Raw genomic sequence first — 22857 nt, 5'->3', positions numbered from 1 at the left:
TACATTAAAGTCCTGCCATCAGTCATTTTTTTTTTTTTTTGACAAAACTGCATTTGAAAGGTTTGATATTCGGACTGTCCAGCAGCACCAAAGCAAGATACTTAAAGCAAAGACAGTAGTACCACAATCAGTTCAATAGCTTATTCCAGTTTAGTAGCTGAGAAGCTTGCCATTTGGAGTCAGTGTATATGCTAAGCTGTATTATATAATAAACAGTCATTATTATTCAAAAACTGCCCAGTCAGCATGCCTGTTGTAAATCAAGCACATATCAATAGAAGGAAGTTCAGCCACTCAATAATACTTTGTATGGGATATCCCAGATAACTGCCCATAACATATGTCATGAAGGAAATGCTGCAAATCTTCAGACAGTTAAGAGGTTTACTTACTGGCAGCACAATTGATCATACTGCCTGTAACCATGCCTCTCAACTGTTCAGAGTTTTGTAAAGTGCCCCTGGTTGACCTCATATTTTTGTTACATCTGTCATATATTTTTAGATTGTTTGCTAAATTACTGAGGATTTATGTTTATCAGTGTTGGCAGACATTAAACTTTCATTTTTCTGTTATACAGAGAATACGTGTTGATACCAAAACCTGTTGCTCTATTAAATTTTAAGTGACTTTCAGTAATATTTAAAATTTATCCCCGATTATACTCTTTATCCACCATTATTTTTGGCTTTGTCTAAAATTATTTAGCAAAAGAGCAGAAATATAAAGATGTAAGTACTGAATATTATAAATATTCCTAGAAATAGACACACACACACTGCCATGGGAATGCTCTCTTTCTCTATCATCTCTCTTGCATTGATTTGCTATATTGTGTAAGTGCATGGATGTAGGTTGCTATACACATGTGCAGTATGTGGAAAAACTGTAAAGTGTCATCATACAATGAAATTATTTAAGAAAGGTAAACCGTTTCTTTCTTAAAGAATGTCATTGTATAATAGAATAATCCACTCTTGCTGTGAGTATCACAGGATCAAACCAAACCAACTATGGGTAAACCCTGTGATACCTACACCCTGTAGTGCTTCATTGCTTAAATATCAATAATCTATAATTTGCCCCATTTGTATAACAGATGATGTGCTGCATTAAAGTACACATCTGCGGTGAACTGTTCATCTATCTGACACGGGGGGGGGGGGTCAGTCAAACAGAAATGTATATCCACAATAGCATTACAGGATTGTACTCCCAAAACGTATGTCAAACCCACAACCCATATAACAGTAAGCATTAATAAACCCAGTTTGGTGTCCAATACCCTTTGAATAGAAACAGTGGTATTCCACAGTAGGATTTGTGCATGGTCCAAACTTGGCCATGAGAAAGCAGATAAGATCTGTATTAGTAAAGATGCAATCATGCCAGCAGAAAGAGTTGATCCTGACAAAACTGTGGCAGAACAGCAAAGTGCTATACATTTTAGACAGTAGAGTGTTTGTGTAAAATGATTATTCACTGTAAACTACACAGAAAAGCAACTTTATCCCAGCAATCAGGTGTGAGATTCAAGCTGCTTTATCTAGCTGTCTTCAGAATATTTTTTTTGGAGGGTGAAAGTCTTTTTTTGTTGCAGAACAGGCTAAGGGGGAAATATAAAAGTTTGTCCAACAAGGGGGTGAGCCATCAAATAAAAGGGGTCTCTTGTTTCTCATTGTTCTAATGGAAGGTTCATAAACAGGCTTTGCCAGTGAAATCTCTTCCAATGTTCCAAAGGAGAATGCTTGAGAGACAGAAAAAAATCACAGGAGTTGACTAGAAGAATTGGGAGTGCCTTGGACTTGAACTGGAGTCTGGGGTTGGGAGATGGAGATGAACAGAAAGATGACCAGCAACACAAAAATATAGTCAATAAATATGAGACCATAAAACATCTGTCACATTTGTTAAATATGGATGGTTATTGGAAATATGGCTGAGAAAGAATTGATTTTTGTTGAATTTATTACATTTTTTGTGGAACTGACTTGCATATGCCCCATTTCATGTCATTAACATTTGAAAGGACACTAAAAGATGAAAAAGAATAGGGTAAAACAAGGAAAAAGTAATAAGTAAAACTATTTTTTGTTCTTAACAGTATTGGTGTTAAACATTTCTTGATATAAACTACATGTTATATTGTAAATAATTTTCAGTGAGTGTTGTATGTGATAAAAATATTAAAGTAAACATGTACTTTTTTCTTTTTTGGTTTTAAGAAATGTAGGCAATATAATACAAAAAGTGAGGAAAGACTGGACAAAAGCACATTTAAGTCATTAGGTTGTAATATTGGGCTGTAGAGGTGAGGGAATGGGATGTAAAGGGGCACTGATTATAATACATGTAGAACTGAAATGTTTTCTTTTAGTTTTGCCATTGGCTTAATCTGATGACAAGTATCTGTATAAGCAAGTGTTTTTTTAAATGACAGACCACAATGTAATTAATATTTTTGAGGGTATTCATTAGAACAAAAAGCCTTGTAAAATGTGATATAGGTTCAAATGGAGATAAGAAACAACTGCATAAAGGATCAGCCTGCCAAACAGCGGTTGTATGTAACACAAAAGTTGGAAATAGACATTGAAAAAAGTGTCATATATAATAGATAGGAACAATCACTTCTTATCATAATGGCTACACTAAACATATTATTTTGGAATGTGACTGGTCTCACAGGTATAGACAGAAGGTAAAGTATTAAATTATATTAAAAAATGCAGAGTGTAAATAACAATGCTACAGAAGACACATTTGGAAAGAAGTGAGCATGTAAACTTGATAAAGAAAGGATTTCAGGATGGATATTCAGCAGACTATCAGGGGAAAAGGAAAAGGGAAATGATTATACTAATTGCTAGAGGAGATCCAACAGTAAAAGAAGAGGGGAAAAGGATAGTAATGGTAGATTTGTGGTAGTAAAGGACTACTGGCAAGAAAGGAGGATTACACTGGCATGTATTTGTATTCCACCTAAAACTGCTATTATGGAGCCTAATAATTTTGGGGACAAAGTATTAGCTTTCAGCATGGACGTTTTCTAATATTGGGGACTAGAACTTGATTGGCAACAGTGAGGTTGTATCTAGGTAACATAGAAGGGAAAATATAACAGAGGAGGGCAGATTGCTAAAAAAAATATGAAAATATTTGGCATAGAGGATATGAATTCAGTAGTTGGAACTTGGGGAGAATTTGCATATTATTCTCCAAGGTAAAATAACTTGGCTAAACTAGACAGAAATAAAATTTCACAGGAATATGTGCATTTAATTGAAAGCTTTGACACACATCCAATGACTATTTCAGATAATAAAACAATAACAACTAAAATAAAAATGCATGGTAATGAAGTAAAAATGAGACACTTGCACCCCCCCATCTGTTAAAAGGAGATGAATTTAAGGAATGGGAAGAGGAAATTATTCTTGAGCTATTAAGGAAGATAAAATTTCTTAAGAAGTCATAGCTAGTGAGTGGGATAAAATGAAAATGCTATTTAAAAACTGAGTAGAAATAAAAGAAAAAAACTGATGTGGTTAATAAGTAACAAGAATTATTTAGAGGGGCTAACAAAGATTAAAGTATTACATAATAAGGGAAATCTCACAGAACAAGAAAAGGTGCAACTGCAGAATGCTAATGAGAAAATAAGGGCATATCAAGGTAATATGCGTGACTTTAGAAATACTACTGTTAAGCAACTGCTTTTAATAATAACTCCAGAGCACAAAAGCTCTTAGTACAATGGCATAGACAACAGAAAGTACGAAGGGTTGTTGATAAGCACAGAGAGCCTATATCAAGGAAACACTACCAGAGATCCAGTAGAGGAATTAGAGGTATTTCAGAAATTTTTATGAAAATTTGTAAAAAGCAGAGGAATGTGGAAATAAAGAAAAAGCATAAATGTAAATATTTATGGAAGACTTCAGTACGCCCAGTATAGAGGTAGATAAGGCTCAATAATAAAGTGTTTGTATCTATAACAGCTAAAACAATGTCAAAGGTATTGTCAATAGGTTCATAGGTTGGTACTAGGCTGTCAGCCCTAGGGCATATACAAGCCTAGCCATAACAATTTCCTGGCTATTTCTTCCCACCCTATTTACTTCCCTGGACCCCTGTCTAGCAGGGTGACTGACATGATCCCTGGGGTGAATTTCCTTTCTCCCATCCAATAGTCAACGTTCCTTTTGAAGAAGACCAAAGAGGCACTCTGCTTGACATGAATGAGCAATCTATTCCAGAGACTGTGGAGTCTCTGGGTCAGGAACCTACCCCTCCAGCATGTTTTGTTTATTGTGATGACAAGGTTTAGATCCCTAGAGCGTGTGGCTCTGAGGGATTGGGATTTCTTTAAGTGTAGCATGTCCAACAGCTCTGGGTTTGATATGGCCTTGTATGTTAAGCAGAGATCGCATCTGAGTAGATGATATGTGACAGAGTATAGCTGGAGTTTTTTAAGGCGGTCAGCATTGGGCATCTGCTTTAGGCCTCTGATTCTTTTATTGAGGTATTTCTATGGCCTTTCCAGTTGTTGCAGATGTCTTGAGATGTACATACCAAATGGGGCATTGTATTCTATAATGGGTCTAATGAGGGATGAGTACAGTGGGACAATGACCTCCTTTTTTCTGGATGAAAAGCCCTTAGTGATGAGGTGTGCCACATAGAAGGATTTCCTGACTGTTGTGGCAATGTGGTTATTGAAGGTGCGACCACTGTCCACCTGTGTCCCTAAGTCTCTTATCACACTTTCGGTGTTTAGTGTACTGCCACCTATATGGTAATTCATGGGTACATGTTTTTTCCCAAAGGGGATAACTATACATTTCTTGGCATTGAGCTTGAGCCCATGGCTCTGGCACCAAGCATCTGTTTTTGTAAGAACCTTTTGTAGAGTATCCACATCATTTGGGGATTCAATAATGGCTCCCAGTTTGCAGTCATCTGCAAACTTTGTTAGCCAGAGTCCTTTAGTGTTGGCCTGTACTTCAGAGAAGTAGATGCCAAAAAAGAGCGGTCCCAGGACTAAACCCTGAGGTACTCCACTTGTCACTTGTCTGGAGCTGGATTTGGAGTCGGCTATTTTTACAGTGTGGGTTCTATCAGTAAGCCAGTTAGCAACCCATTGGGTGAAGTAGGGATTAATGCCCAGTTTAGTAAGTTTATCTATGATTCCAAAGTGGGGGATGGTGTCAAAGGCCTTGGCAAGGTCTAGATAGTCTGTGTGGACCACCTTACCCTTGTCCATGGCTCTGGAGACTGATTTGAAAAAGTCAATCAGGTTCAGGAGACAAGATCGGCCCTTCACGAACCCAAACTGGATGGGGTCCAGTGTTTGAAGGTTGCCAATGTCTTTGTTTATAAATTCCATGATAATACGCTCCATGGCCTTGCAGATAAGGCTCATCAGACTGATGGGACGGTAGTTTCTGGGATCCAAGGTGGATCCCCCCTTGATAAGTAACAATACAATAACAATACTTAACAATACTTAATTAATTAATTAATTAATTAATTAATTAATTATGTTAATAATTAACAATACTTCTGCAGCCTCCAGCAAAAACACCAGAACAACCCAAAGAAATTCTGGGCAGGTTCCCCACCTGCTGCTAAACTGTGACAACCCTACCCCCCCCTTTTTTTTAAATTAAGTCTCTTCTCCTCCTATGTTCTCTCCCTAAAAAAAAAAACCAACTACACCTAGCCATGACCACCACCACCTTGGAATTCTTACAAATTGCATCTGATTGAATAGCCCTACCCTATATCAATCCTAATAAACAGATCTATAACTGAGATGAACATTCAAATGTCAAATTATAGACCAATAGCCATCCTGTCCCCGATGCATCCACAAACAACTTCTTCACTATCTGACCTCTAATAATCTCATAGTACAAGATATGGTCAATCATCAATTCCTTCTCAACATCCTCTCAATACTGGTTCTTCTGTTTCATTTCAATCATCAGCATCAATCAATCATCCCTAAATAAATGTATACACTATATAATCGCGATGAAATCACCTTAATCCTCCGCTCTCTCTCTCCTCTCCAAATGACACCACACACATTGTTTTGCACTAGTTGAAAAATGGTTCACTGACTTAAAACTTCTACTTAACCCATCTAAAACCAAACTATTACTTTTCTTTCATATCTCTTTACTTCTAGGTCCACTTCCCAGCCCATTTCTCAATGTTGTGTATAATTTCCTGTCTGTCCTTTAGTCTTATATAACATCTTATTTTTTTTCCTCGGGGCCTCCTGAAAAAAATATATATGTATTAGACCAGACCAAGCCCAAAATGTAAAATAAATAATAAATAAATAAATAAATAAGTGGGATAACTGTAGCTCTGCACCACTCAGTGGGCACGAAACCTGAGGTGAGGCTATGATTAAGCATGACACTTAGGTGAGGTGCCAGTTCATTTTGTAGTTCATGTAGTACACAGCCCAGGATGTCATCTGAGCCCATGGATGCTGTATTCTTAGCTTTGGAGAGTGCATTTTTTACCTGCGTTGCCATTATTAGCAGAATTTGGCAATCTTCCGGTATTGAGATGTGCCATTTAGGGCATGAGAGGGGGGTGAAGTTGGCACTGAATCAATCTTCCTGGATATTGGCAATTCCTTGGGATCAGTATAGTTAATGCCATTCTGTTTTAGCACAGAGCAGATCTGAACATTGTCATTTAGATTCTTGACATAGTTATAGAATGCCTTGTGGCTGTCTTTGGAATCTTTGGCAAATTTGATAAATATGGATCAATGTGGTTTTTCTGTAGGGGAGGCAAACATTTAATAACATTAACAGAACAATGATAATTCAGAGGGAAGCAGAATGTAAGAAATACCACTGCTGTTAGTGGGACTTGATGCACAAAAGGCATTCAACAGAGTAAACTGGGATTTTATGAGTAGGGCAATGGAAGCATTTGCATTCCTTGTTACAATAACAAGGTTAATTAGGAGGATAAATGTGTGATCAGAGGCAAACATTAAAGTGGGAGGGTTCCTCTCTGACAGGTTGTGCCCAAAGAGAGAAACTTGGCAGGGGTGTCCTCTTTCCCCTTTGCTATTTATATTATATTTATAGTCATTGGCAAAGAAAATAAGGGACTCAGAAATTCAAGGATATAAGAAGTATGGTAATCAGGAAAAGTTGGCTTTATTTGCAGACAGTATTATTTTGTACCAGATAAAACCAGAATAGGACATCTCAGGGTTGTGGAACACGCTGAGACGGTTTCAAGTTGTTTGAGGATATAAAATTAATGGAGTCAAAGCAAAGCATATAGCTGTAAACTATGTACCTAAATATTAATTGGTCCAGCAATACCCATATTTATGGGCACACAATAAAACAAGTATTTATGAGTATGGGTTAAAAAGGAATTTGTTATGGTAGCTAAGGATATGTGGCAAGAGTCTAAACAAAAAAGAATACAAAAACTGAGAAACGTCAAGATGCAATCAGTAAAAAAAATTTAGTTCCTTTAGTTTTATATACAGGTCAGGCATATTTTTAACAATCAGTGGAGAAGTTGTGGACTAATTAATAAAGAGCTGAAGGATTTTATGTAGAAGGGAATGATAGCAAAGGTCAATTGGGAAAAGTTGATTCTTTCAACAAAACAAGGTTGTTTAGGATTACCTGATTTGAAAGGATATTTTAGAGCTACACAGTTAAGGTTTGTATGTATAAGACAAGCAGACAGCTATAATTCAAAGTAGAAGGGAATGATGATGATGATGATGATGATGATGATGATGATGAAGTGGGGGGAATTCAAAAAATAAGGAGAGAGTAGGATTTAGAATGCAGTCCTTAAGGAGAATAACAACAACCATACACAATATTATAATCATAAAGCAGCAGAAAGTATTCTAAGAAGTCAGCCATCAAGAGAATGGAGAAAGGAGATTCTGTTGCTAGAGATGACTACAATTAGGGGTATAGATAATAAATACATTAACAAAAAGGCAAAGCATGACCATCCATGTAAAACAATGTTTATTACTTCAGGCTTTCGAGTTAAAACTGTTTTTCAAGAATGAATCAATACATTAAAACCACAGAATAAATATAGAACAGCAGCCAATCACTTAACATATCTCAGGAACACATTATATAATTATACAACTTACATAATTAATATAATTAATATAGTTGACTAAGCCTAGTTCACTAAAAAACTTCATTAAAAGCAATGGTCAACTTGACAATACACCAAAATGTTTCATTACTGCCTAAAGAGTTTCACAGAACAACTGTAGTACTCTAACATATGCTTGTCTTAATTTCAAAATGGGTTTAATACTATTAGTTTTATTAAGCCCTGGATAGACATCAGATCTAAAAAGATTTATCCATTTGTATTCTGCTCTCTCTGTGGCATTCACAATGCCCCCCCCCTCTTATTTTTGCAAACTGTCTGCAGTATCCTAAATTTAAATGTATACTCATTTCCACAATGTAAAATATGCTTAATGAGTGCATTTGTCTCAACCCCCCTTCTTATATCAGATAAGTGGAATGCAATTCTCTCCTTGAATTTACAGTTAGCTTTTCCAATGTAAAAACACAAACATTTTTCACAGTTAGCCAAATAAACTACATTTTCAATATTACACATCCCAAATGCCTTAAAAATAAACTTAACTTGTGTTATAGGATGTATAAATCCTGTTTCCATATTAATGACCTTGCAAAAGGTACAGTTATAACAGGGGACTGTCCACTTGTTAAATTTATGTAACTCTTCATTTTTACCAAAATCTTTATAGCAGACAAGTTGTTTAATATTCTTCTCTTTTTTATATACAAAATAAAGCTTTTCTCCTACTATTTTCCTAATGTTAACATCAGAACTAAGAACAGCCCAATTTCTTTTAATTATGGACTGAATCTGCCTAGAATCTCTGTTGTACTTCGTCATATATCCTAATTTAGTAAACCCAGCTGTTCTCACCAGGCTGTTCTGTTGGGCATTATTGCCTCTCTAAGTAAATATGGTTTAGCCACACTAGGCCTTTCAGATTTAATGTATTCTACACTCTTAGTTAATAAATCTCTACTATAACCTCTTGCCACATAGTCCTGTACCATAGTACTAATTTCAGCTGCGAATCCTTCTTCAGTGGTGTTTAGCCTACTGGCTCTCAAGACTTGACTTTTTACTACACCCTTATAAACATGATTGGGGTGCATACTGGAATTATGTACATATCTAGTTGCTTGTACCTCTTTCCTATATATAGATGTATGAATTGTACCATCAATATTCATCAATTTAACATCCAAAAAAGTAATTTCCTCTACTGAACAAGACATTTCAAATTTAAGGAAGCTGGTGCTATTTTGTAAATGTTCAACAAATAGCTCCAATGCCTCCTTGCTACCTCTCCACAATAATACTATGTCGTCTACAAAGCGTTTATAATGCATTAAAGCACTATTATAGTATTAATTTTTGTTAGAATCAAAAATAGTATATTCTTCCCATCTAGCCAACACTGTTAGCATAGCTATTTGCTACAGGTGTGCCCATAGCTACTCCTGAAATCTGATAATACACATCATCCCCAAACATAAAAACAGTATTTTGCAGAACAATCTCCAGTAGAGAACATAGCAGTGAAATTTTATTTGCTGTAAAAGTGCTGTGCTTAACTAGAAATTCTCTAACATATTCAGTACCCATATTGTTAGGAATAACTGTAAATAAGGACTTAATGTCCATAATTACAAACACATTTGTCATATTTATATCCAAAGACATTCTCAATGACTCTAAAAATTCACCAGTGTCCTTTGTATAGGACATACTGTGTTTCAATAGAGGTTTAAGTTGCTGGTCTAAGTATTTTGAGATTGCTGTAGTAGCCCATTGTTTTTCTGAGACTATGGGTCTCATTGAGGGGTGAAGCAAATTTTTATGGAGCTTGGACAGCCCCTATATAACCGGGCAGTCAGGATGTTCTATGTAGAAATAATTATACTGTTCAGGAGTAATTTCTAGCTGCATTAGTCATACAATTCAGTTTTAATCCAATAAATCATTCTATTCAGCTCAATAACATTTATAACTTTAAATGTTGCACTATCATTTAAAAATTCATACATCAATTCTTGATATTGTTGTACATTAAATATAACTGTTTTCCCACCTTTATTGGCTTGTTTCAGTATAATGTCAGTCCTTTTAAGTACATCCATTAATACTTTTTGTTCATTAGCATTCACGTTGTGAAAACTAGATGATTTTTCCATTAAAAAAGAGATCATAAACATCATTCTCACATAACTGTAAAAAGGCTGTGACAGTTGCTGTGCTATTAGGTAAAAAAGTACTACTTCTTTTTAAAACATTTTCAGTACTGGCATTATTATTCCCAAATAACATTTTCAAATCTAAATTCCTAACAAACATTCTTAGCTCTGTAATGCTGTCATTCAGTACAGCATTACCAGATGGAATAAAAGTTAAACCCTTGACTAGTAATCTCAGTTCTAGTGTAGAAAATTCAAAGCCAGAAAAGTTAACAGCAGTGTGTCCTGCTAAGTCTTTCTGCTTCTTGTTGCAGGACCTACCTTCGGTCTTGCCCCCAAGTCTTTCCTTTGTGGTGTTCCTCTTTGCTTGCCTCAGTCTCTCTCCCTCTGCTACACCTGTATTGAGAGATGTAGATTTATTTTTAGATTTGTTTCACCTAAAAAACTACTTGTTGTCTCAGTGGTTGAACTGCTGCTATTATGAACCTCACCAGTAAGATTTTTGTCAGCCAGCAATTCTTGGTCTGTAGGTTCACTTGCAAAAGGGTCTAAAGCTGTAACAGCTTCCCCTATATGCACAGCAGCTCCTTCTTGTGTACAAATTGATGCTGTATTACTCATAGTAGAAGAATCCTCTCTTCTAAAATGTTGTAGCTGAACATTAGCTTGATTTGCACTTGTATTTAATTAAATATGAGCCCTCACAGTTTCCTCTCTAGGCCAGGAGAAAATGCGGTTATTTTCAAAGTCAAATATGTCTCTAATCAGCTTTCGCTTCTTAGTAGAGAGTAATTTGCTCTCAAACTCTGCAAGCTTATCTAACATACTTTGATACTGCTGTGTAAGTCTCCCAAACTCAGTACAAGTAATTTCATTCTCAAGAGCATCTATCTTAGTACACAGGTCATGTTTTATTTCTGTAAAGAAGTCATTCATAATCCTCATATATTCTATAATGGTATGTTATTTAAGTTCTAGTTTATTTAAGTCTATTTTCACATAAAATATAAGGTGACTGGACTATGGGGGAATTTCTGAAATCTTTAAATTGCCTCAAAGTAAAAGATTTGTGCCCCAGAGATGATGTCAGGGTCACATTTATGCACACTGCTCATGATGTTACCCACTGTGTCATACATGTTGGTGTAGGTGAACCCAGGTTTATCATTTCCAAGCAGTGCTTGAATACTCAGTGTACTATCTTTGAGGAATGGAGTAGTCTGCACCTGACACTGAACTTCATGAGTGTTTCTGTCCCCTAATTAAAAGATCATCAGTTTTCCTGAATGCTGATTGGCTCTTGATCATAGCATTATTTTAAGAAAAAAATAATGCTCTAAAAAGAATGTGTTGATGATCTTAGTAATTAGTTGCAATTTGAAATCTAATTATGAACAGCTAAAATAAAGTGTGTCCTTATGATTGTGGTTTTATGTTCTTAATTCAGTTGTGTTTTTTTCTTTAAATGACATAACTTGCAACATAACATTTCTTATTACTTTATTATTTTAATGCATACAAAGTGCTGCCAAATGGTACTAGGTTTATATAAATTATATGTATGTATATAGCTGTAATCTACTTCACCATTTGATGTGCAGCATTTCATTCTATCTTATTGGCCCCAATAAATCAGTTATTAGAATAATGTAATGGAACAATACATGAAAACAATACTTTGCATACCAACACTTGAGTAACATTATATATTGCATAAATATAGATGTAATACAGGTATTATACAAATATAAATCAAAATTAGTGACCTGAAAATGAAGCTGAAAGATAAAAAGGGTACCACACTATAATCCTCAAGTGGGAGAGGTGAGGGACAAATTCAAGAAATATGTGAATGGTAATAAAAGGGCAAGAACTAGAGGCAGGGAAAGACATAAAGCACAACTGAAGTACATATATTATCAAAAACAGATCTGGAAACAAAAAAAACTGGAAACTTAACATAAAGAAAACCAACTAAACAAGAAATGTTAAGTTGGCAAGGTAAAGAAGTATCCAAACATAATTACAATTTTTAACTTATTTAAATAGTTATTTTGTTGAAAATGTTAAAAACAGGTTTGAGCTTATTGTACTTAATGACTATTAAGTTAAATGATTGGTCATGTGATGGTTTGTGTATTTAAGTGTTGTGAGAAATGTGGGTCTGTTTCTGATGAAGTTCTTTTGAGTTACATTAAAAAATGAAAGACCTAAACAGAGTTCATTTTTATTTGAATACCGATTTCCCTTGCTGACTTAACATTTCATGTTTGTTAAAAATGTATCTGGGAGGTCTCACTAGTAGCTGGATAAAGTAAAGTGTGAGACAGTGCACACAAAATGGAAGGATAATAGTTTGGAGGGATAGTCAAGAAGTAGGTAAATAATAGACAGAAGGAATTGAAAGAGAAAAATATGTGGCAAATATGTTCTCAATGGAAATAGGTCTTATTACTGGTAATTACATTATGCTGGAACATGCTAGAAAGGTTAAAACATTGCTATTATTTATGCTTTGTAAGAGTGTTGACTATGAGAAATCCAAACAGCATGTTCAATGGGTCAGGAACCATAAAGCTGGCAAGGACACCTCTTTTGTTCAGTAAGCAACCTATTATCAGCTGCATAAATTAATAGTCCACCTGATTTCCTTAAAGGAATACATTTCATACACTGTTTAGCATTGTAAATTATAACCTCTGGAAAGTGCTATAAATGCTGAAGTAACTACCACACCCTCAGTTCTGTGAAAAGTTCAGACTGATAAACTCTGTACTGATAGTAACTCAAATGACTTTGTGCACAGCCAGCATAAATAGCATGAAACATTTTCATACAAACAGTTCTACTTAAGATCATTGGGATATCTTCACTGGGATGCATAATGCCTTTAGTACATCCTCTCAATCTGCTTTGGGCTCTCTTCCTTTTCCCAATATCTAGCACTTCCAATGTAGTGTTCAGAAATAATGGCTATGAAAATGTACTTATTGCAATCCATCCTGAAATACCTGAAAATGATGATATAATCACAAACATCCAGGTAACTATTACCTTCCTATATTTCAGTTGTACAAAGGTTGAAAGCTACAGAAATGAGTCAGATATAAGTAAACAGAATATAATTTTCTTAATAGTGTTCAGAGTAAATACAGTCTTTAAAGTAATGAATACAATTATATGATATTCAGTTTTAGTATGGCTTACTGTCTAGTGAAGACTTAAATTGTCTTTTGCCATGCATTGCTCATAAATAGATGTATACACAGGATCACAGGATAACAGATATGACAGAGTATGACTTTATTTCTGCTATCAGTCTGATCAGCCAACAACACACTGTTATTTTTTCGTGGCTTATCTATTCCAGTCTCTATAGATATGGCAGGGGATCAGCCTGAAGAAAGTAATCTGAACATATCCCACTAAGTTCATGATAGTTCTTGCACTTTGCTTCTGATTTTTGGTTGTCATAACAGCCACATTTTTATTGCTTTATGACTTTGTATGAATTAAATTCTAGTTGGCTTGCACTAGTTTTGAGTTGTACCTAAAAAGCATATATCTCTTAATGTTCACATGCACATGACAATTTCAAATAAGTGAGCTCATAAGAGCCTGAAGTTGTTACTCCTGGAACATTTAGAAGTTGTGCAATGGAGCAGGCAAATGAGTTAACACAACAAAGTTAGGCTAGAAAACAATGGAGTCTTACACAGCTGGTACTAATTCCACTGATCAATGAAACTATGACAAAAGTTCAGAGTTAAGCCTTAGGTACCCACTTTTTTCTGAGGACTTGAACTTCATGTCAAAGATCCTTTTAACAAATATAACCATACTGGGTTGATGAGAGAGGCACACACATTGTCAGGAATACATAGTGAAAAAGACCCCTAATATAATATTTTGCTTTACCACTTAACTGACAAATGCATTAAATTAAAATGGCTTCTCCTTTTCTGAGCATTGTTCAATGTCTTGTTGGTGTCAACAATTTCATGTGTTATTATAAAAGAACACAGTTATTTTCTAAAGTCTGTACATGCTAGCATGCTTCAAAGGCAAAAACAATACTTTTTTAGCCTAAAAAAAGGCCTAATAAATCTGACTCTACAAGTGCATAACCATTATATAATATAATTTGTGACCCATGTTGACATGCTCATTTCTTTATTTTCCATTTCCCAGGAGATAATATATATTGTAGCATTATTTAACCTGCATTGTTACTCAGGGGGGGTTACACACTGGACCCCAGCTGTATTTTTTCTCAACCAAAATGTTATTAGGTTAGTAAATTATATTGAAACCATGAACTATAGAAAAAAATGCTCCTGGAAAGGGTAGAATGTGAAGAGGGGTGACCACGTCAAAACCTAGAACTCAGTTTGTAAAGCACGCTATCTCAAAAAGTATCTGAATCTGAACAATCTTATTTTTAGCTTTTGGTTTATACCAATGAAATGTGCAGCTATCTATAGAAGTTCCATACATCCAGTTATCTATAGAAGTTCCATATATCCAGCAAATAAGCCTTAGGTGACATGGTCTAGACAGCTGAAGCACACAGTGTCACCCAGTCCAGTATGTAGCCGTTCACATAACATGTAGCTGCCAGGTGCAAAACTTTGGGGCTTCCTTCCCTTAATGCACCAGTACATGCAGTGTACAGTTAGCAGTATAAGTGTAGACAAATATCCAGGCATGTAACTGAGAACAGCAAATTCAAGTAACTGCCAATAGATAAGCCTCTTGCAATTTATGGTAATAAAAAATAGCCCTTATATCTGAACTTGGAAATCAGCTGTATTCTGGAAACAGGGTATTCTGAGACAGCATTGCATTCATAGGTCATGGTAGCTTTGTGAAACAATGATAACTTGTTTCTGAATCTGGGAGTTAATCTGTAGAACTTCTATATATAGCCTGAATCCTTCAGCTGTGTGAGCTCCCTTTTTTAGTAACAGTGTAATGTTTGGTACTAGTTACACAAATAGCTATAAAAGTAAATGAGTCACATAGCTATTGATTTTTAAAAATAATGTTATGTTAAAATGTACATGTTTCTTACTAAGTAAAAAGTAGGAATGTGGGGAAATTATATACCATTACCAAAATTATAAAGTTGTCAGTTTTGCTAAGAAAATTTTTATGTAAAACATTTGTATTCAAGTATGTTAGAAGGATTTTTATTTGAAGCAAAATTAACAAATGTTCTGAAGAACTCAGCAGCTGGAAGGTAATAATTCATAATAACATAAAAATAATTAATACAATGTTAGCAGTCATGACAACACATTATTGTTATTTGTCATAACGAGTGAAACTTTCCCTAAAAAACTATACTTTAGCTGGCAGAATAATTTTATGATTTTTTTAAACAGGTGAGATTTTCATTTTTATGCACTCAGACCAAGACAATACAGTGCATGTGTAATTCTTATGAATAGCTCATATAAATTAAAAATGTTACAGCTTTGCATTATACTATTACAAGTGTAGCTTAATGAAAGCCAGTCAATTCACCAAGGGCAATCTTTACAAGTGCCTTTAGTGAGAATTTATTTAACTGAAAACCATTTTCAGCCATTATTGAGTTTGCCCATTTCCCCACTGTTGTGCACATGTGGACCTGGCATAAATAAGTAGGGGTTGTGGGGCTCTTTTCTCACATTGAGACCTTGCTGCTTTGTCACTAAAAGTGGTTTTCAGTGATATGGATTTGCACTAATGGCAGCTGCAATGATTGCTATTAGATGATCAATATAAATCCAATGAATCTAACCTACAAAACTTCATCAGTTTCTCAAGTAAACAACAGCTTAAACTTGTTCAGTACCAGCATAGTAGTTCCTATACTTCATTTTTTAACTCATATATGACACAGTAGATAGTAGAGCTATGGAAAATATTTTCAAGATCATATTTACTAGCCAAGAACAAAACAAAGATGTAGCAAACAATTATGTCCTGCTTGGTTTTCTGTTACAAAAAAGCATTTGTTTTGTCCTTCCTAGAGATATCATAAATATCTTCACAAATGCTGTCTTTAAGCTTTCTGTTTATCTTACCAATATAAAAACTATAACATGCTGCGCAGGATGTAAGATATACCAAGTCACAGCTCTTGCAATATGCAAAAAAATCAAGTGTATACACATGCTTAGTCATGGGATCTTCATAAACCTTACTTGTTAATGCATACTGACACATATTACAGCCTCTGCAGGGGTGTGTGCCTTTTCTATTCATTATAGGTTGCTTTCTAGCAAAAGGTTTACAGCATAACATTTTCTTAAGCGAGTTGTTGTTCTTAAAACAAAGCACCAAAAGACAGAAAGAAACTACTGACCAAACTGCAGAAGTGTGCAAACCAAATACTCCACAATAAAACCACTGGTATATTGATGCTGTAGAAAATGCTGGTAGTCCACAAAGTAAAGCAAAAAAGTTTATTGTAAGACAATAGAAAGCTGGTAAACACTTTCATCCTCAACAAAAGAACTTCATCCTCTGGTCTGATGAAGTTCTTTTGTTGAGGATGAAAGCACTTACCAGCTTTCTATTGTCTTACAATAAACTTTTTTGCTTTACTTTGTGGACTACCAGCATTTTCTACAGCATCAATATACCAGTGGTTTTATTGCAGAGTATTTGGTTCGCACACTTCTGCAGTTTGGTCAGTAGGTTCTTAAAACAAAACCTAGGGTAGTCTAGAATAGATTTACTTCTGTCATCACTGGTCAAGACATGCCAGTGGTTTTTAAGAATATTCCATATACAGCTGACATCATTAGAATAAGTTACACTCATTCTTAATGTATTGACCTGTGGGATCATTGCTTGTTTGTTATCATCATCCTAAGATCCTAACATAACCTTTTCTATGAGACATAACAGAGTTTTTCACTTTGTGTATCTCATACTCAGAGTAGCCTTTGCTAAGCAGGTCACTAGAAAGTTCATTGAAAGCAGATAACATTATCTGATCATTAGTATTCTGCCTAGCATACCTAAGAAACTGCCCCTTTACAATATTCCTAAGAATGTGCTTGGGGTGCACGCTTTGTTTAAACATGGCTTAAGTGCTGGGACTACACATAAATTAAAATTTCTTGTATTACAGCTATTGAATAAGAACATTAGGGGAGGTAACGTTAGTAATAAGACTGAATGCGGTCTTCCATCTCTCTCAACTTTCTGATTTGAAGGCCTGCATTTGCATTTGTTTCTGTCCTGTAACTCCTGGGCCCATCTCATTTGTTCACTCAAAAAAAAAATGTATCTGCTTTTACTGTATTTGTGTTTCTTCCTACTTTATTTTGCTTTTGTGTCATCTTAATAGTACTCAATTGTATTTACTACTGCTTGGTGTAACTCATTCTAAGCCTTTTAGTTTAAGCACTTGGGCTTCAAACCAGTTGTTTTACATTAAGAAGGTTTGTGGTCTGCACTGTAGTGGCAGAACAGGTAGCTTGCATCCTTCTAAGTTGGGAACTGTTGATTGAGGGCTCAGTGTCTGTTATTCTAAAAGTGTACTAATTCTGGTTTAAGCACTTAGGCTTCAGGCCAGTTATTTTACATTAAGAGGGTTTGTGGTCTGCACTCTTGTGGGAGGAGAGGCTGGACTCTGCCCTTCTGAGTTGGGAATTTCTGGTTAAAGGCTTATAGTGCCTGCATATTTGAACTGCTTCTTACTGAAATTGGAACACCTTGTTTGCTGTAGCATAGACTAGATCCAGGCCTGCTGAATCTAGCTTTGTTTGTATAACTTGAGCACTAATCCAGGCATTATTTAAAGTATTCAATTGTATTTGTTATTGCTTGGTAGTAACTTGATTAAAGTGTAGCTATCATTCTAAGTCTTTTGGATTAAGCACTTGGGCTTCAGACCAGTTGTTTTACATTAGGAAGGTTTGTGGCCTGTACTGTGATGGCAGGACAGGTAGCTTACATCCTTCTAAGTTGGGAACTGCTGATTGAGGGCTCAGTGTCTGTTATTCTAAAAGTGTATTAGTTCTGGTTTAAGCACTTGGGCTTCAGGCCAGTTATTTTACATTAAGAAGGTTTGTGGTCTGCATTCTTGTGGGAGGAGAGGCTGGACTCTGCCCTTCTGAGCTGTGAATTTCTGGTTAAAGGCTTATAGTGCCTGCATATTTGAACTGTTTCTTACTGAAATTGGTACACCTTGTTTGCTGTAGCATAGACTAGATCCAGGCCTGCTGAATCTAGCTTTGTTTGTATGTTTGTTGTTTGTTTGCTTATTATTTCCCTGAAACACAAATTCCACCTAAAACGTGGCTTTTCAGCACTTCTGTGGATCCCTAGTGATATCTGCATTGCTTACTGTACTTATTTCCTTGTTTCACTTGAAAGAAAGTTACTGTTTGTCGTTTTTGCATTTAAGTTACCTGTAACACATTGCATTTAAGTTACCTGGCACTTGCTCACTAAAGCAATAATATAAGTCAGCACTAAAAAATTAAAAGCACTACACCCTCACAAACTACCCTTGAGTGCCTTGTTCCCCATTGGCCCTTTTTTTCAATTATAAAGGAATTCCCAATACTATTCTAGCATGTCCAAAGGTCAGTTGTCAATCTCCTCTCCGGTCCAGCTGGTGAATCTGGGAATCTTGAGGCAATGTTACAACTGCCTCATGTACACAAACAACACTCTCCTCCTCCCAACAAATTCCAACACATGTGAGAGATGCAACCATATAGCCAAACTGGAGGCTAAGCTCTCTCAACTCAGTACTGGCGTAACCAGTCAGGAGGAGAAGGAAACCACACTCACTATGATTCCAGTCTCACATAGACCTACCATGACAGCAAACCAAACACATAAACACACAAAAACATACTCGGAGGCTCTAAATAAAAATCTGCCTAAGCAGCAAAGACCTCCAAATCAGACACCCAAGCAACTGCTACCCCAAAACAAAACACATGCAACACATAGCTCACAAAGCCAGTGTGCCGAACAGTCACAGCCCTTAAGGCTAAACAACACAACTGATACACTTGTAATAGGTGACTCTATCGTCAGGCACACTGACGTCCTGCTCACCAGGCTGAACAAGGAGAAGGTCACGGTGAGCTGCCTGTTGAGCGCTAGGATCCGCCACATAACACAAGCACTCAGGTCACTCCAAGGCAAGTGCAAATATGACTCGGTCCTTGTCCATGCTGGTGTGAATGACCTGAGATGTACCTCCCTGGACTACATGAAAAGAGACATAGAGGAGCTCTCTGAGCATGTAGCCCAGGCCGGTAAGACCCTGACCTTGAGTAGCATCTTACCCTCACCAAGAATGATGCCACAATATGAAGACAAGATGAACAATTTCAACAATTGGCTTAAGTATTGGTGTCATTCAAAGGGGATCCAATGCCTGTCAGCCTGGGATGACATGCTCGACAAGCCACGATGCTTCGCTAGAGACGGCTTGCACCTATCACCCCTGGGCTTTCGGATATTGGCAAAGGCTCTTGCTTCCCCCATAGTGCCTTTTTTAGGCAAGGCTCAAAAGACAAACCTGCCTCCTTAGGTATCACAAGGGATAAGAAACTAAGAGTAATGCTACTCAATGCCAGAAGTCTAAACCTCAAGATGCATGCACTCAAAACTCTCCTTAGCATGGAGAACATCGATATCTGTGCAGTAACAGAAACCTGGTTCAAGGCTCCCGAGAGCACCCCAGCACTACCAGGTTATACCTCATACCATGCTTTTTGACCCCAAAACTTGGACCGAACCACAAAAGTAGGGGGAGTATCAATATTCGTCAAAGATACCCACACCTCCAGGTTGGTGGCACAGCACGAAGCATCAGAGATTATCCATGTGCAACTAACAGTGGGTAAAACTGCCTTCCAGTTTATAGCCTGCTACAGACCACCCTGCCAAACCCAGGAACCCCACTCGGCCTTCCTGAGAACACTGGAAAATATGAAGGTCTCTCCAAACACCATTATATTGGGCAACTTCAACTACCCAAACATAGACTGGGAGCATTACTCTAGCTCCAACACCCTAGCCCAAAGGTTCCTAGAATTTATAAACTCAAATGCTATGGAACAACTTGTTACCACTCCCACAAGAGGGGAAAACATACTGGACCTGATCATCACCAACATGGGGACTCTATGCTCCAGACCAGAAGTGTATCCCTCACTGGTAAGATCAGACCATAAACTAATCTTACTGGATATTCACATCCTGACCCCACCCCCTGCCCAGAAAACCACAGTGAAAAACTTCTCTAAAGCAAATTTCACACTCCTCAAAACCGAGGTGGAATCCTTCAAAGCCCCCGAGCCTGTGGAAAATATGGCCCAGATCGCAGAATCCTTTATAAACGCATTCTATGAATACCTTCAAGAATGCATGGATCATGCAATCCCAAATAAAATCAAGACCCAATCCTCCAAAGGTAGACTTGTGGGGTCTGGTGGACCCCAGCCATAAACAAACTATACAATAGAAGGCGGAAGCTACTACATGATTGAGCAAAATCCCAAAAATGGAAGGCATCTCTGGTCAGTATTAGCAAAAAACTACGGGCACTCATAAAATCGTCTAAGGCCAGCTTCGAGAGAAAAATTGCACAGGACACTAAGGATAATCAGAAGGTTTTCTTTAGTTATGTTAGGAACCTGGGTGGGAATTCCCAGATATGCTCAGAATTAGTCCAAAATGACAAAAAACACATCAAACCCGCAGACATTGCCAACATCCTAGCTGACAGGTTCAGTGCAAACTTCTCCCCCCATCCCCACCAAAAGGGCAAATATCTATCCCAGCAGAGTGCTGCCTCCCTGACATCTCAGATGCTCAGGTAAGAGCTGCCCTCTCCAAAGCAAAAAACACAGCATCAATGGGACCAGATGGTGTCCTGGGCTGCGTCCTACATGAACTCCAAAAAGAGCTAAACCCAAACATAAAACGACTGTTCAATCTCAGCCTTACTATAGGATATGTACCCAAAGAGTGGCATACAGCAACAGTGATCCCTCTCCACAAAGGTGGTGCCTCAATGGATCCTGGAAACTATCACCCCATAAGCCTGACTAGCTTGGTCTGCAAAGCTATGGAAAGGATCATCATGGACCTCATAAATAAAGATATTGGGGACCTACAGACACTGGATCCTACCCAGTTCGGCTTTGTTCAGGGCAGATCCTGCCTTTTAAACCTGGTTGATTTCTTTGAAACAGTCACCAAGGCCATTGACGAGGGAAGGTGGTCCACACAGCCTACCTGGACCTCACAAAAGCCTTCGATACAGTACCCCACTCGGGCATTATAGATAAGCTCACCAGCTTAAATATAAACACCTATGTCACTATATGGGTTGCAAACTGGCTCAAGGACAGAACCCACATGGTTAGAATTGCTGGAGCCATGTCAGACTCCAAACCAGTTACAAGTGGCGTCCCACAAGGCTCAGTCCTGGGACCTCTCTTGTTTGGTATATATTTCTCAGAGGTACAGGCCAACACGGAAGGACTGTGGCTGACCAAGTTCGCAGAAGACTGCAAACTGGGCACCATAATCGACTCTCCAGCCAACACAAGCATCCTCCAAAAGGGCCTCATAGAAACAGACAACTGGTACCAGAGCCATGGCCTCAAGCTAAACACCAAAAAGTGTATAGTCATCCCCTTTGGCAAAAATAAAGTGCCTACAAATTACCACATAGGTGGTAATCCATTAAGTACAGAAGAAGTAATTAGGGACCTGGGGACCCAAGTTGATATCAATCTCTCATTTGACAACCACGTGGCCAAAGTGGTTAGAAAAACATTTTATATAGCCCACCTAATTATGAAGGGATTCACATCTAGATCAGGGTAGGTCATCGTGCCTCTTTACTCATCCCTCATCAGGCCCATAATTGAGTACAATGCCCCTTTTGGGATGTACCTTACCAGACACCTGGAGCAACTGGAAAGACCCCAAAAGTACCTCACCAAGAGGATCAAAGGGCTCAAACAGATGCCATATGCTGCCCGGTTAAAGAAACACCAGCTCTACTCAGTGGCATACCGCCTGCTCAGAGGTGATCTGTGCCTGACATATAAAGCCATGTCAAACCTGGAATTAATGGACATGCTGCACCTCAGAAAATCCAAATCCCATTGAATAACGCGCTCGAGAGACTTGAACCTCAGCACTGAAATAAATAGGACATGCTGGAGGGACAGATTCATAACCCAGAGGCTCCCTTCACTCTGGAATAAAATCCCAGTCCAGGTTAGGCAGAATCCCTCATTGACTCTCTTCAAGAGGAATCTTGATGAGTGGATGGGAGATCGTAGGTTTACCCCGGGTATCACTTCTGTGTCACTGTTAGACAGAGGCACAGTATACTAACCTCGAAAAAGGGCATAGCAAAATTAATTTAAAATGGGTGGTGAAAGCCAAACACACACTGGCTAGGCTTATAAATGCCCTATGGCAGATAGCCTAGTAAGAACCTATGAACCTATGAATGTTTAGAGATTAAATGGATCCTAGAAATGCAAAGTGGCAAGGGAAAAGGTTT

This window comes from Protopterus annectens, chromosome 10.part0 (genome assembly GCF_019279795.1).
Source record: "Protopterus annectens isolate FY-2018-M chromosome 10.part0, PAN1.0, whole genome shotgun sequence".
NCBI classification, from domain to species: domain Eukaryota; kingdom Metazoa; phylum Chordata; order Ceratodontiformes; family Protopteridae; genus Protopterus; species Protopterus annectens.
Note: the sequence above shows the minus strand (reverse complement) of the source record.